This window comes from Eriocheir sinensis, unplaced genomic scaffold, assembly GCF_024679095.1.
Source record: "Eriocheir sinensis breed Jianghai 21 unplaced genomic scaffold, ASM2467909v1 Scaffold72, whole genome shotgun sequence".
Lineage (NCBI taxonomy): Eukaryota > Metazoa > Arthropoda > Malacostraca > Decapoda > Varunidae > Eriocheir > Eriocheir sinensis.
Window position 1 is genome coordinate 415,820 of NW_026112076.1, and position 18,061 is coordinate 433,880.

General features: G+C 35.9%; 1 long non-coding RNA gene across 1 annotated transcript; it reads right to left on the minus strand.

Annotated features, from left to right (window-relative positions):
• Positions 1-6,997: 6,997 nt before the first annotated feature.
• On the minus strand, positions 6,998-9,858 carry LOC126994088 (uncharacterized). Its single transcript, XR_007748793.1, has 7 exons — positions 9,769-9,858; positions 9,535-9,666; positions 9,308-9,379; positions 9,117-9,185; positions 8,029-9,007; positions 7,784-7,890; positions 6,998-7,300 (listed from the first exon to the last, which is right to left on the minus strand). It is a non-coding gene; the product is annotated as an uncharacterized LOC126994088 (long non-coding RNA).
• Positions 9,859-18,061: the final 8,203 nt, after the last annotated feature.

The following is an 18,061-nucleotide window of genomic DNA, read 5'->3' on the forward strand; positions in this document are numbered from 1 at the left end:
CATTTACGGACAACAATAGAGAAAAATTCAAATTCAAATTAAAATAATGTATTGATGTAAAGAAAATAAATACATCAGAGAGAGAGAGAGAGAGAGAGAGAGATTTACATAGATTTACATAGAAAATCAGACCACACAGACCCCATGGTCCAGACTTGGTGGTCTGTCCTTAAACCTAAGTGATTTTACATTAATCAGAAGACTCCAAAACGTTGCATTTCTACTCTAGTTGATATTAAGTTGAAGGAAGTGACGGTCGAGCTTATTTTTGAAGGAGTCAATCGTGTTACACTGGACCACTGATGATGGGAGCTTATTCCATTCTCGCACTACAACGTTGGTGAAGAAAAATTTGGTGCAGTCTGAATTTACTTGTCTACATCTGAGTTTTACGCCATTGTTCCTCGTGCGCAAAGTGTCATCGATCATAAACAATGTTGATCTGTCTACATTCGTGAAACCATTAAGTATTTTAAAACATTCGATCAGTTTTCCTCGGAGGCGACGTTTCTCAAGAGAGAACATGTTAAGGGTAGAAAGCCTTTCTTCGTAGGATTTGTTGCGCAAGGAAGGGATAATTTTCGTTGCCCGACGCTGAACACCTTCTAATTTAGCAATATCCTTTGCATGGTGGGGAGACCAAAACTGTACCGCATATTCCAAGTGGGGTCTGACTAAACTGTTGTAGAGGAGTATTACATCTTTATTCTTAAATAAAAAAGTTTCTTTTAATGAAGCCCAACATTCTGTTCGCTTTATTTGCTGCATCGATGCATTGCTGTGAGAATTTGAGGTTTGACGCGATTTTGACCCCCAAGTCCTTGACGCATTGAACGCTTTTGAGTTTAACGCCGCGCATTTCGTAATCAAACTTTTTATTCCTCGTTCCAACTTGAAGGACCTGGCACTTGTCTACGTTAAAGGGCATCTCCCATCTATCCGACCAAGCTGAAATTTTGTGCAAATCCTCTTGGAGGCTTTGCCTGTCTTCGTCAGTGAGAACCGAGTTACCAATCTTTGTGTCGTCTGCAAATTTACTAATGCGGTTATTGAGTCCAACATCCACGTCGTTGATGTAAATAATGAAGAGCACTGGGCCAAGAACCGAGCCCTGAGGACGCCACTAGTGACAGGCGCCCACTCTGAGTTAAATCCGTCAATCACTACTCTTTGTTGTCTGTTGCTCAACCAATTCGCGATCCATTGGTTTACCTGACCGTCAATACCTATTTGTTTTAATTTGTAAAGTAATTTATGATGCGGGACTTTATCAAACGCTTTCTGGAAATCAAGATAGACTACGTCCAGTGATTTGGTTACGTCATAAACAGTGAAGAGGTCGTTATACAAGGTTAATAGATTTGATAGGCAGGATCTTTTGTTTCGGAAGCCATGTTGTGAGTCCCCAATTAATGAGTGGCTTTCAAGGTAACTCACAATTTTGTCTCTAATTATGCCCTCAAGTAGCTTACCTACAACCGAAGTTAGACTAATGGGCCTGTAATTACCTGGTACTTTTTGTCTCCTTTCTTAAAAATCGGTGTCACGTTAGCCTTTTTCCAATCTGAAGGGACAATGCCTTGTCGCAAGGACATATTGAATACGGTTGTGAGGGAGGAGAGTATTTCGCTCTTTGTTTCTTTCAGCAGAGTTGGATATACTTTATCAGGTCCAGGACTTTTATTTGTTTTAAGTGATTTGAGGGCTTTAAGGACTTCATCGGGTTTTATTTCAAAGTTAGACAATGCATGCTCGGGATTTACATTAGTACTGGTGTTGGTGGTGGTGGTGGGAGGACTGTTATTATTAAACACCGAGGAAAAGTAATTATTTAATAGGTTTGCAACGTGTTGGCTGTCAATCACTAGTGCACCGTCGCTGTTTATTAAAGGTCCAATTCCACTTCTGATCGCCTTTCTGTTGTTTATGTAACTGAAGAAGGATTTCGGATTATTTTTACAGTTGGCTGCAATATTTACTTCATATCTACGCTTTGCCTGATGCACTAATCTTTTTACTCGTCGCCTTGCATCATTGTAAAGTCTAATGTTTTCGGGCGTGCTTTGGTCTTTCTTTAACCTGTAAGACAATTTTCTCTCCTTGACTGAGTGTTTAATTTCGCTATTAAACCAAGGTGGACTTTTATTAGTGTTAAATCGCTTCTCGCACAAGGGGACAAATGTGTCCTGCTGAGTGAGTAAGTGATTTTAAAGTTTAGCCAGGCGTCCTCTGCATTGCCGTCATCTGATAGTTGCATATCTATTAGTTTTCGTCGGATTTCTACGAAGTTGGCTCTTTTGAAATTGGGCACCTTAACTTTATTTTCAGTCACCGATGTTTGAGCTCTAATGTCAGCGCGCACTAGTTTATGATCGCAGGAACCGAGGTGTTCTCCTACCGTGACATTACTGACTAGGTTATCTTGGGTCGCTATAACAAGGTCAAGTATGTTATTTTGTCGAGTTGGTTCAGAAACCATTTGGCTTAGATAATTTTCCTCTAGAAATTCGATCATTCTATGGGACTCACCTTCTGTACCCGACAGTGTCGCCCAGTCGATATGGGGAGGTTAAAGTCTCCTAGTATCAGTGAGTCGCTGTTATTAAGTGACTGCCTTAAGACGCTGTACATTTCAAGATCGCCATCAAGTGATTGCCCCGGAGGCCTGTAAGTGACAGATATATTTAAATTGACTTTTGCAATGTTTACTCGCACGCACAAATGTTCAACGTTACTGTTTCTTGGTGTTTTGTCAGTAGGTTGCAAGTAGCTTTTGACAAAAGGGCGACACCACCCCTCTACGGTTTACACGATCATTGTTGAAGAATCTGTAGCCATCTATGTTATATTCGGAACTTAAATCAATATTAGTGGTGTCGATAAATGTTTCGGTTATAGCAATTACGTCAAAGTTTTCTGTCAGAGCAAGACATCGCAGTTCATCAAATTTGTTTCTTAGGCTACGCGCATTGAAACTAAGGACTCTTAGGTTATCTTGAAGCTTGGTAATAGAGGTACTGGAGGGTTCAATGTTACGAGTCTGTTGCGGTGTGAGGTGTCTATTTACACGGGCGGGATGGAAGGACGTGGCTGAGAGTCGTTTTTGTTGTTCGGGCGTTACGTACGGCGTTGTTGAGGAGCCTTCCAAATCTGGCTGCCCCGATGGGGGACAGGTGTATGCCGTCCCTTTGGAAAAGTCTACTCTGGCCGTAGAAATCGTTCCAGGCGTTAACCCTTTGATCATTTTTTTTATTAACTAAAATTTTCGCTTATTAGGCTTAAAAAATTAATAATTTAATAAAAAAACACAGTTGACCAGTTTAAAATACTTTAAATATTTAGTATACAGTTATAGGTATATAAAAAAAATGCACTCCATTAGTTATTTAAGTAAAAAATAATAATAAATATTTAGTATAATGTAATTCATAAACTTAAAAAAATTAATTATTAAGTATTTATAATAATAAAACATATTATTATATTCACATTTTAATCATAAAAATTAGAAAACTTAATTTTTCAAATTTACAAATTCTGTAATGTTGAGTTTTATTTTTGACTTACTTATCTATTTTATTTTTTTTATCAATTTTGCCTTTTTTTTTATTTCATTTTGTATTTGGTTAATAGGCGTTAGTATGTTTCTTCAGCAAAAACTGTGATGCATCAGATTTAGTTTTTGTTATTTCCGATGTACATCGTTTTAATTTTATTTGGTAATTATCATGTATGTAGATTAATCGATAATTGTATGGTATTTTTTTTTTTATTCTTTTTACCTTTTGAACTTTATTATTTTGTTTTTTTTTTTTTGATCTATTTTCTTTTCTGACTTTTTCTTGATTTACCTAGATTCCGATGAAGATTTCCTGATGTTCTGTCCTCTGCGCCCCAACCTCTATGATCCGACTGCTTCCTGTGAATCACATATATTGATGACTACTTCTTTGCTGATTCATTTGACTTTGTTCCATCGCATCTTTTTGTACTGAAGATACTAGAAAATATTCAGTGACCTGAAGTATTCAGTGAAAAGGATCCGGAATAGTCATTATCCTCGAAAAAAATATACACCAGTCAGTGTCATATTCACACGACAAAGTATTAATCGGCGTGGTTCACATGTTCAAAGAAGCTTGCATGAAGTCATCATTTGAAACAGGAATGATCTGGAAGATCTAAACGTTCAAAAAAAGTTCCTCAAAAAATCAAAAAAAAAAAACTCAGAACAAAATCCTAAATCGCAATAGGAAAATCAGTGACAACATCTGCAACATCATCATCGACCTGATATCCTGTCTTCATCGTTCTTCAGTCGGTGTTCTTCTGGAAACAAAAAAAAATACAAAAATAGGCTTTTAAAATTTTTTTTTCTTTTTTTTTTTTTAATTTCTTACTGTAAGCATCAAACAGTTTTTTTTTATTGTTTTTTTCACATAAATAATTTAAAAATATATATATATATATATATATATATATATATATATATATATATATATATATATATATATATATATATATATATATATATATATATATATATATATATATATATTATATATATTATTAATAAAATAAAGTAAGCCTAATAAGAAAACAACGATACAACATCGTATGATATAGTAGGGCTTTCTTTCAGTTTGTTTCGTAAAATATTGACTATTGTTTTATAAAAATATGTATCCCCATAATTCAGTGAGGAATGGCGGCAGTGATTCTATATAAATATTTATTTATTTATTTATATATTTATTTATTATAACAAAACAAAAAAATTATTGTCTTTAGACCTTAGACCTAATAAAAATACGATGCAGTGGCCTATTTTCTTAGTTGTAATGGTTAATGGTGTTTTATTCTGAAAGTATTAGTCCCTCTGGGGCATGGTGGTAGTGTAGTGGTCATTATATTAACCAATTGGCTATATAATATGACATGAGGTTGATGTCATAATACACATTTTTATTACAAAATTATGGTATAATTTCAATAATAATAATAATATAAAAAATAAAAACACAATGACATCAAAACAAAAAAAAAAAAAAAAAACACAAACCAAAACAGCAGGCGCCACCTCTCTTCACCTCTTGTAGTCTGATAATAGTCTGAATGCATGCTCTGGGCAGAAGCAGGGAACGTGAAGAAGAGACGGTCACTGACGCACGAGGGTGGTCAGTTTTGAAGCGCACTGCTACAATAGTCTAGGGGATTCGTTAGAACAAGTGGTTAATATTCTAACCACTCCAGCCGAAAGGGTTAAAGAATTCGACGTCAAGCTCTCCGCAGAGAGTCTGCAGGCGGTTGTTGAGGCTGAAGGCCTTACTGTAGAAGTCGCCCTCATCCCATGTCCGTGGTAGAATTCCTGAAATCAAAATATTAGGGGATTTAGTCTTATACTGCTGGATGAGCCTACGGTACTTGTCCAGCAGTTCCTCAGACCGGGTCGTGGTGACGTCGTTTGTACCTGTGTGGAGAACAAAGAGTGAGTCATTAGAGGCCTCAGCGGAGACCTCGTCCAGTGCAGCTGTGATGTCGTCAACACCAGCTCCAGGATAACAGTAGTTACGCCTACGACGGGGGACTCTGCCACAGAATTCAACCACCTGATGGCGAATCATAGAGTCACCGACCAAGAAGGTGCTCTGTTCCTCGTCCTCCTCCTCCAGTATGGCAAATCTGTTGTAGCAATGAGTAGGATAAGATGAATACTCAATTTAATCTCCGTGTTTCAGTGACTGCATGGTGCATTGCCTGGCGGCCGGGTAGACTATTTGATTTAGCGGGCAGCTCAAAATTTTGTAGCCTATATATATGTATGAAGGTTGCGAATATATGGATTATCATTAGTAGGCTACAGATGAAATATAATAACTAAAATTAATCAAGGTGGATGTATAATGTTCTGGACTGACCTTATTTTTACTATTTTATTTTAAATTTAATGTTAACAAAAGTATATAATTAACGCCCAGAATGCCATTTTTAGTAATGTATTATCACGTGAATTCAAGTACCAGATTTATGCGTGTATAAAATTACTAAAGAAATCACGTGATTTCTTTTTCCAGCTATTCACGTGAATCTGGTAACCAGTTATCCATGTGGAAAAGACGTGGAAATTTAGTGAATACTTGCGTACTCAAGATTTCACCAGAAATCCATGAATAATCCACATCGAATTCACGTGCCGTGCCCATTGGGTTAGTATACTGTGGCAAGACTGCATGAGGGATAAGGAGGAGGATTACTGAACACAGAATGACATGCAGAACCACAGGACAAACAACTCGATGGTGGGGCATGCTGAAGAATATGGCCACCTGCCAGAGTGGAACGCAGTGGAGATCCTGCTCTCGGGGTTAGAGTAAAGAACGACCCAGCAAACAAATCTACGTCGTCACCACGTGACGGTCACGTGGCGCTGTTGTTGTAGGGACGTTATATTTCTACGTGAATTTCACGTAGATGTGTCGACACGAATCGACGTGGAAAGAACGTCGAAATGCACGTGAAAAAGTCCCTTGAATTCCACTTGTGGAGCACTTTACTTTATTCTCCCCATATATATATATATATATATATATATATATATATATATATATATATATATATATATATATATATATATATATATATATATATATATATATATATATATATATATATATATATATATATATATATATATATATATATATATATATATATATATATATATATATATATATATATATATATATATATATATATATATATATATATATATATATATATATATATATATATATATATATATATATATATATATATATATATATATATATATATATATATATATATATATATATATATATATATATATATATATATATATATATATATATATATATATATATATATATATATATATATATATATATATATATATATATATATATATATATATATATATATATATAAAATTGTCATGGAAATAAAAAGTCTATACTTGAAATGAGAAATTTATTTTAGCAAAAAAAGTACCATTCAGGAGATGAAGACTACATGGGAAGGAGAATGATGGACATGGAGTTGCAGGGCAGGCACCGGTGAGGGAGACCCTGCTGCGCTGGCAGGACGAAGTGAAGGGGGGCATCAGGGAGAGGCAGCTGGAGGAGGAGATGGTGGTGGACCGGAAATGTCAACAGAGGAAGAAGAAGACTGCAGCCATGGCATCTTCTCGTTTCAACTGCGGCTAGTCAGAGGAATTTGATGACTCTTCTACAAAATGCTCACGTCTCTTTTGCTCAGGTTCCTGCGGGAAGAAGCAGTTTACTCAGCACACGCGACACTGCAGCCACAAGATTTGTGAGACATATCTATCTATCTATCTATATATATATATATATATATATATATATATATATATATATATATATATATATATATATATATATATATATATATATATATATATATATATATATATATATATATATATATATATATATATATATATATATATATATATATATATATATATATATATATATATATATATATATATATATATATATATATATATATATATATATATATATATATATATATATATATATATATATATATATATATATATATATATATATATATATATATATATATATATATATATATATATATATATATATAAGAAGCTGCGGTTGTGTGTGTGTGTGTTCACTAATTTTAAAAATAAAGACTTCTTACTAAGTTGAGAGGGAATAGCAAAACTGGAGAAATGAGGATCAGAACTCACCTTGTATTTTGGGCCACCTTTCCTCTTAGGAGCATGCTTCAGGGCCTCACTAATTTGATGCTCCACTGCAGAGGTTTTTGCTTCTTTGTAGGTTCTCATGCATGCTCCTTTGGGTAAAGAAACCAAAGCATATGAATGTCAGACAAATTTTTGTTTTAGTGTCAAGCATAGGACACACTATTTTCATAACATTACTACATATACTGCTTTGAGTCAGATGAAAACAAGCAATTCTGCACACTTACTGATGATAACTTTGCAGATGGGAAGATCACTAAATGGTAGCTTCCCTTTCTTTCCTTTGAGGCTGTAAAACGACCACACGGAATTAGTTCCAAGCTTTTTAAAAATCCTCCGGACAGCATCGCCAAGGCTGTGACCTCCAAAAGATGACAAATACAGTGTCTGCAACAAATAATAGTAGGACCATAAATACAAGAAGATATGATTCTTCAAGACAAAAATAATCTTATATCAATATTCAAAATATCATGAAACTTTCTCATATTCAAATTTATACATTTTTATTTTACCAAATTCCTTTTGAAAGATTGATCAGCCAATTTAGAGTTTAGGTCATCCAGTTCCTCCAAGCTGCTTACTAGAGCTGGCAGTACATCCTCCACATCATCCCCTAGCCCACTGGAAGAAGACTGTAGGCAGCTTAACATCAGCCGCTGGTTTTCCTGGATTGTCTTGAAGTTTGCCATTACAGCGCTCTTGAACTCTGCATCAGGAAGAAAGATTTTCAGTCACAAAGTAATATTTCTAGAAGGTTGATTGTTACTGTCACTGGCAGACTATGAAAAAAAATGCAAGTTTTAATTTTTAAATACACTTAATACGTAAACAATGAAGGCATGCTCTACCTGCAAACTCTGTCTGTGAAACAGGTACAAGTTCTGTTGCACCTCGGTCTGATGAAGCTGTCAGAAATTTAATGTGTATAAGCACCTTGTGTGTGTGTGTGTGTGTGTGTGTGTGTGTGTGTGTGTGTGTGTGTGTTTCTGTTAATTTCATATATCAGCATTGCAGTTTAGGTCTACCCTGAGATGAGGTGAATGAAAATAAATCACTTTGTATAATCATAAGGATATGGATTTCGTTTACATATCATACAAATTAAAATTGCCTGATGTATTTTTTTCAAATCTTGTGCGTTAACATGTATTATTTCTGAGGACCGTGATGAGGATCTGGTTTTGAAGGATGCATCAGACCATTCTGTAGGGAAAATGGTAATAAAAATAATAGTGGAACTTATATAACTACTATGGTGAAAGTTTCCCCAAAGACAGAAATTTGTAAATACAAGCTTTGTTGTCATACATACCTGGGGAGGAAAATCTTTCATGAACAACTGAGTGTTTGGTATGATGCGAGCTTGTTTTGGAAAGTCCAACTGAAAGGTAATTGGGTACAAATTCACTGTATGTTGTGGTTCTTAACTCATGGAATTGTGAACATATTCGCACACATACTGGCAAATGTTTCGTGCAATATAGAAAAAAAAAACATGCTTACCATTTAGGTGAGGAGATTGTGGCAGAACAGCTACAGATGGAGTGTGGGAGAACTCAGGATTATCGCCTTCATCTGTATAAGTTTACGAGCATACTAGTCATTTTGAGTTTGTCTTGTTGTCATAATGAATTAATTAAGGACACATATATGAACAAACCATTCTGTTCAATTGCCAGCATAAGCTATTACAAACCAAAGAATATAATAACGTATAAGAAAAATCTTACCATCAGCTTCATCTGAGAAGTCATATCTAGCAGGCTTTTTGGTAGCTCTGCTTTTTGGACCTTCAGGTTCTGTTTCAACATTTGACGTAACCTCTGCTCTCCTGGACAGTTCCTGGGCCTTGCTGTAGGTTTCTGTGGCGCAAAAAAAATTTACGTATGTAGTTTAAATTTTCATACATGGCATTACAAGCATAAAATTATTCAGATGTTAATAATAATTTACACCTGTCATACCTGCAGATGAAAAAATCCTTATCTCGTATGAATTCCATTTTTCTTTATCTGGGATTTCTTCCTTTTTCACCTTGGCTGCAGCACCTGCCCCTGGAGGCCAGTAACAAAACAGACCCTGAAATTAAAAGATTAGCACACTGTTAATATCAACGATGCATATACAAAACCAAGATTTATATTTCAAGTACTTATATCTTAACTGTCAGAGAGTATTTGTATAACGAGCAAGATCATCTGTCTGTTACTCCTTAAACCCGTTAGCATGCACCATCAACATCTTTAAAGGGAAACTCACTTTTTCTTTATGCATTATCCATGACTTGGAACAACTTCAACTGCTTTTTCATCCAGAAACTCCACAACTACAAATGACATCTGTTAAAATATATTTAAAATTAATGATACATTTCCATGATCACAGGCAGCAAATTCTACACTGTAACCATTTAACATTCAAACTTTTCTACTTAAAAGTTTCCTCACCTGATAGTTTTCAGAATTCATGCAGTATTGCTAGGATTTTTGTGTGTCTTCCACTTCTACTATGTACCATAATTGCCTTTGTTTTTAGGTCGCTTTTTTTAATAAATTTCATATAACTTTTTGCTGTATTTATCTGATAAACTCCAATAATCTTGGAATCACATGGGTCATTAAATGCTGATTCTGTTCTGTTGTACACTCTGCACAGTATTTTCTGGTTTCCTTCATCATCTCTTTGGTGTGATAAGGCCACTGCTTCACAACAAGATGAATCATCCAAAATATATGTATTGTCAGGTTTGTTAGTGCAGATGATTTTCTTAAACTTTGCAGGTTTCATTTCACCTGGGTCATTCTCCAGTTCATGAATTCTTTTTACAACTTGTGATAAAGCATTTTTTCCTGATCTAACCATTTTCTTCAGTTTATACAGATAGTTCTCAAATGGAAATGCTGCACAGACATCCAAGCTTCCAAACCAACCAGCATCTTCTGCAAGGTTAAGCATGCTATGGACATTGTACACTAAGAACTCATTGCCATAGAGTTCCCGACCTCGTTTAACAAAATACACCAGTAGTTGGTGAGCATAGCCCTTATGCATCTGAATAAGTCTTGGTGACACAAGAATGCACAGAGCAACAGAAAGAGTCATAAAATGAGCATAAAGGTCACCTCTTAGGCTGCCTTTAAGAACAAGTTTGACAGTATACAACAAAAACTGTCTGAATTCGGTTGCCTTCCATCTGTCAATTTCCAGAGGGCTTCTAGGTTTTCGTGCAAAGTTGCTGAGGACAAACTGTTGCATTTCTAAGAGTTTCTTGTTGATTTATTCAACATGCCTCTGCGTAATCCTAGTTTCTTTTTTTCCTTTTATCCATATCAGGAGTAAGCGCCTCATCACACCAAGGCAGGCTTGATGCATGTAATCTATTGGAAATGATTTTATTAGATCCACAGGAAGAGCTGTAAAAGGGGAAACCCCACAATGGTGCTCTTCTTGAATCTGGTCTCTAAATGACTCATTAGTGCGCAAGACAATATTATCAATTTCCTGATAGGTAAGCCTTCCATACCAAACTCCTTTTTGTGTACACTTATCGCATCCATAGTAACCTGAATATTGTTTAGTGGCTTTAACCACTGCTCTTGCAGGGGCATCACAAACGATGCTTTTCAGTGTTACATGTATTTTAAACTCCTCATACTGAATGCCATGCTGCAGTATGTCATTCAGCTCTCTGATCGTGTCATTCAAGAAATCTAAATTGCATGGCTTTGACGATCCACACGTTAAAGCGACAGGAAAGACAGTTACTGGCTGAATTATGATAGCACACAGCACTGGCCACATGCATGTGTTTGAGCTTTTAAATAGTGGAAGGCCATCAATATTGAGGGACACTTCCAGATTTTGTGTATTTTGTTTTGTTTGTCGAGGATATTTTTCAAAAATTTTTAGTAATGATTCTTTGAGTCCCAAATAAATGTAGCTCATTCCAGATTTGTCTTCAATCTTCACATTTCTTTCAGTTTTCAATAAGGTGCGAGCAGATAAGGGTAGAGAATTATGGCCATTTGATCTTAATAGCTTTAGCAAATCATCAGCGGCATTGTGTTTTATTTGGTGTTTATTTATCCAAGATATTAGGTCACTTGAAATATTTCTTCCTTCATCTGATGACAATGAATCAGATGAATAAAAAGGATTTTCTTCAATCAAACACCATGTTTCATCACCATCCTCACTACTTTCTGTACTATGTGGTGCTACATCTTCCACAGACAAGTCCTTCGCATTTTCTGAAGAGTGAATTATATCAGCACATAAATCAACAGAATCGTTACTGTCACTGCTACGGTCTTTTGTTGAACATGTTGCAATTTTTTTTGCAAATCTTTTTCTAGCTATCCAACTTCTCTGATATTGCTTTCGTTTTTCCTTTCGATCCATTTAAAACCTGGAAATCAAAGAAATGCACTAGTTTCATACTACAGATATTAGTTACACTGAAAAAAAGTTGGGTGAGATAAAAACAAATATCTTTTATGACTTAAAAAACATTAATGACGGAAGACGCATTGATTGCTGTACAGATTTAGGGTCAGCTAGTGGCCGAAGAATCTTTTGGATATCGATAAAATTCATTGGGGTGTCATTGAAGTATCTTTGAACATCATTGGTGTTCATTGGGATAACACTGGGTTAACTGAAGGCAAAGTAAGTAAAAAAATTATAGATGTTAGTCTACATGTTAACTACTTTAATTGTAATGCCCATGCATGTGTGTATGTGTGTGTGTGTGTGTGTGTGTGTGTGTGTGTGTGTGTGTGTGTGTGTTCATAGTGCTTAAATACAAAACATTACCTTAAAAAAAACTCGTTTACTTGAAACCAGAATGGCAGGCAGGTACAGAAGCAAGGGCAAGTACAGTTACACCAAGGATTATGGCATTCACACCCTTGGGATATGTAGTTAATTATGGTGGAAATTGTATTCTGCAGCTCCAGAGAACAGCTGATGCGTAGAATGACGTATGTGCCATCAAATGATACACTAATGTCCATTGCAGGGATCCCACTGTTTGAAGCTGTTGTCTTTGTCATTCTGTCAGTGGAAAAAAAAAGACTTACAAGTTCCTGGATTCTTACTTTATAATGCCATCCTCTTATTATAGATAAAGCTACTTACTGTCTGTCAGGCCTAAAAACCTCCAATATATAAAAATTACATAATTACACCTCAGCCGCGATGTTACCAGGCCACACACAGACTACGTGACAGCTATACACTTATATAATTCCAACCGCGCACTTAAAACACCAGAATATAAGTAAACTAAGTGACAATGTAACACTAAATCACATAAAAACCACATGTGATTACACCAAAATTATGTTAGATAACAGCTAGCCAGACCACGTACGTGACGCCTCTACACACTTACTATAGTAAATGCTTACAAAACATGCACGCACTTAAAAAATCATTATGGCATTCACACCCTTGGGATATGTAGTTAATTATGGTGGAAATTGTATTCTGCAGCTCCAGAGAACGCTTTAAAAAGTATTACACTCCTCTAAATCACGCATGAAAACCAATTATACCACCAAAATTACGTCAGATTACAACCAGGCAACGTAAAGTACCATTGTATAAGTAATCTAAGTTAAAAAGGTTTAACACTCCTGTAAATCACACATACAAAACCACTACTACACCACCAAAACTACGTTAGATTACCTCATCAGCCATGGTATAAGTTTGCGCAAGGACAGACAAACAGGTACCAATCATGTACTAGAATATGGGGCTTGCGTTAAAATATATCCTACGCACGTTAATTTCACCTCTTATATGTAACTTGCACGTCTACTTAAGCCTTGGACACTCCAGACTAAGTTAGAATGGTGAATAATGACATGGAAAGTGTAAAAATTGTGATACACGGCGTGCATTGTTAACCCACGCTGTCCCTCGCCACTACATTTTTCATCACATTTCACCTTCAACACAATTTACAGGGATGATCTGCCGCTCTACCTAATCCCTGAGCACTTAATGTCATGTGTGTAGGTGTAACAAAGGTGAGGGAAAGGTGTAAATGACGTAAAAAAGATAAAAACTCACCACATTATCCGTGGCGGGTAAGCACATGCAGCAAGGCGGCGGAGGAACGTGCGGGAGAGTTGCCGCTGATCGAACACTTTACAAACTATTAATGTTTATTTCGTCATATTTATATATATTACTGTTATTCTTAGTGTTTATCACGTTTTAAATTACACTGATTTGTTTTCCGGAATTGTATTTAACGTGGAAAGTATTAACATTCAAAGCACAAAAAGTGCATTAAACTGTTTTAGGTGGATGGCCTTCGCAACGTGGATACTACGTGGCTCTTACGTGAAAAAAAAAAATTCACCTTATTTCATTACAGTATATTTAGTTAGGTCATACATCACGGGAAAACAAAATATTAACATTGAAAACACAAGACATGCCTTAAACTTTGTTAGGTGGATGGAATTCGCGACGTGGATACTACGTGGCCCTTACGTGAAATAAAAAATTCACCTTATTTTCACCATTACGTCACGTGAAAATTACGTAGTGTGTTTGCTGGGGAGGAAGACGGTGAAAGTGGCACATTTTCCATAGAATGAAACACTAATCACTAGGAGGGACTGCTGAAGACTAGTCATTGTCACTATGAGTAGGACTCAGGACAGCCATTAACATTGTCACAAACAGTTCATGGGTCGATGGCAACGATGGACTAATGGCAAGCCTCCAGTTTCCCAGGCCACCGCAAGATGATCCAATGTGGGGATATAAGCAGCTGCACATTCAGTCGCTTCTACCTGCTCATTGACACGGAGGGTTGGTCAGATCCACTTCTCCGCCTCCCCAGCCATACAGAAGGCCACTTGACTATTGCCAGCGCACACCAGCCGTACCTGTGCCAGGCTCTACCATAGTCCTGTCCCCCACCGCAGAGGCAAATGTAACAACAACAACAACTTGTACCTGCTCATTCTGAGGACGACTGCAAGTCAAAATATAAAGAACAAATTACTCCCTGCCCAATCTTGGGTTTCCCTGCACCATCATACAACTAACTTGTCACACACTGTCACTACAATGACTGTTGTGAGTCCTGTGAGGAGCAACTTCATATCTAGGATCTATGACATTTCTATGGAAAGAAAGAGGGAAAAAATTATTCACTAATTCAAACAAATTGAATACAAAATACACATGGGTAATATCACGCAATTACATACTAGATAATACTGCATTAAGTCACTGAGCCACAGAAGTGGTCCTCGTTATAGCATCATTTAGGCATACTTGTGGGGACAGTGGACCTATTATTAGTCCCAACCACATATGGGGTCGTCAAAATTCCATCATTAATGATTTCATAATTAACCTTAGGTGGCCTACCTATTTGCATCCAGGCCTTACTGGGGCATGCCTATCATATAGTAGTAAAGAAATGGCCTATATTTATGTCTTATGTATTGTTATGTCACTATTTTGCTGAGTAATATAAGACATGAAAATTAGGCATTCCTTACTATTTAATGAGGTGAATATTGTTACACATAACTTAATACTCATGAAAAGGATAAAATGGCTGGCACAGCGTGCTAACCAACCTTCAAACAATGACGGCTGCAGTTGAGACTGCCTAGAAGTTTTACTTTTGTGTCACTGATCTCACATTCTTACAAAACCTTCCATCCATCCATCCATAGCCTGACATCTGTTCCCAAATTGGAGCTCCCCACGCCATGGCCCAGAGTAGCAGACAACCACACGAACTGTGTGGGCGACCACTTCCCATTCTGGGCCATGACACCATAAGGGGGGGTAGTCATGGTACGGTGCTCAGCATTATCATTGAGCCTGTGCCACAAGTGGGACTATAAACGTTAGAGGAGAATGGGCAGGTCCCAGCTAGCGCCACCTTCAACAGCAGAGATGTAGAACAAGAGAAAGACTTGTCTGACTCAAAGCATATGGAAATTTGTTATATGCCGATGTGCTCTACAGTATATTGCAGGTCAAATTACTGCCATAGACTATACATAGAAAATTACCAAAATAAGTTTCAAATCCCTACCTTATATATACAATTCATCAGTCTGAATCCACGCTGGTCACACTGCTATCCTTGGAGTCTGTGCGGAGGGCTTGCTGCGGTCCTGTGAGCAAAGAAAGATTATTCACTATTCAAAATATCTCAAATACAATAATTCTGTGTCTTTAATAATTGTGAGATTTCGTCAACTCTGATGTCTTTAAGGAATAAAAATTAATAAACATCACAATCAGAAATGCAAACAATGATAACAATGAAATTAATGACATTATATATATATATATATATATATATATATATATATATATATATATATATATATATATATATATATATATATATATATATATATATATATATAGAGAAAATATAAACAATTTAAATTGAGCCCTTACCTTGAATCGATATCCACCTTGTTTACTAGGTGCATGTTTCAACAATTTACCCACCACTTCATCAAATTCTATTTGACTTATTCTTGGGTCAATTTTGCGACTCGTTCCTTTAACAATTAGAAACAAGCATGCCATGAAATTAATATGCATCAGCAATTATTTATGCGAAGTTTAAAATGCAGAACTTATACATGATAGTTTTGGTTGTGTAATTCTTTTCAGTTCAAAATTAATTATAACAACAAGCAGTTTAGTTTATAAAATGAATGGAACTGAAGTGTCTGTACCAATTCAATCTATTAATCCATATATAACAGTATTACATTCATGTATTAAAAAAATGTCATGGAAACATTGTAAGATTTGAAAACTGAAACATGTCTTGAGACACATTTTAGGACATGTATAATCCAATGGTGACGAAAACAAGGGCTTGCATGGACATGAAGTATATTCTTGACTAGTTTCAGCTACTGTCTTCATTATTCCTCTGAAGAAGGCAGTAGCCGAAACTAGTCAGGAATAAACTACTGACTTCAAGCACTTGTTTCCGTTACCAACAGATTCAACTGAAACATGGTTAAGGTTTGTCAGAGTGAAAAAATTCAATTTTAGGTATACACTAAGAGTGTTAGAAAGCAAACATACTTAGCAGAATTCTGTAGAGGCGTAGTTCACAAAAGCCTGTTTTGTCCATGTCCCTTCATGTTGTATGTCGACCATACAGCAGGGTGGCGATCTTGAACATGACTCTACGTAAATATTCTGCCAGGAGCCACCACTCAGAGACATGAAGACAGTAATCTGAAAATAAAGGTTTTTATTAAAGAAGGCTAGCCTTTTTCATAATAGTGAATCAACATATACTGTATTTAAATATGATATTTGAGTACATCAATCTTCTTCTATGACTGATAAAAAAAATATAGGCGTGATAATGCTATAAAATTACCAGTTTCTTTCTAAGCTTCTGATCTTCATCCAGTTTAGCATTGAATTCCAGCAGCTGATGGTTTGTCTCCATCGGTGTGGGGACGACATCTTCAACTACCAGTGGCTCCTCTTCTTCCCGTTGTTTAACATGTCCATAATTTTTTGTTGGTTTCGCAGCACAATGTCCAACTTCTCTCTGATCTCTGTTTTAAAGTCTGAAAAATTGCACAGAGTCACATACTTCCACATAAATAGTTATAGATTATTTATCTTTTTAAATATGTTTGAATTAAAAAAGTAAATCATACTATCCCACATAATCTATAAAAGAAAATACGGTAGGTTATTCTGATTTGTGAAGTGTCAATATGTACACATTTTGCCTTCTACAATAAGCTATTATCAAAATGTAGACATACCATCATCAGTGAATGCACTAGATGCAATAGATGTTGACTCATTAGCAGCTTCAAGCAAACTTGCACTTTGGCTGCAGGGCTGTGAAACAGATGGTTGGGTGTTTGTTGGGGTTGGTGTCCTCTGATTGCTATTACTTGATGGACTGGTAGACTGCATAACATTCAGGGACTCATCCGTGTTGGTGCTTTTTCTAAATTTTGTTGGTTGGGCAGGGAGCATAGGGTCTTTAGTTGTATAACTTGCTGATATTTGGAGACCATCATCACTTTCTTCTGAAAGAAATGCAATTAAAATTTATTAAACATTCTACTGTATTATCTACAACACAAGCAAAATCATCCTACAGAGAGTAACATATAAATAAAATATTTTAAAGAGGCATTAAAAAGAATTAATGAGGGCATCTAGCCTAATGGGCATGAATGCTGCAGTGCATATTTCTTGTAT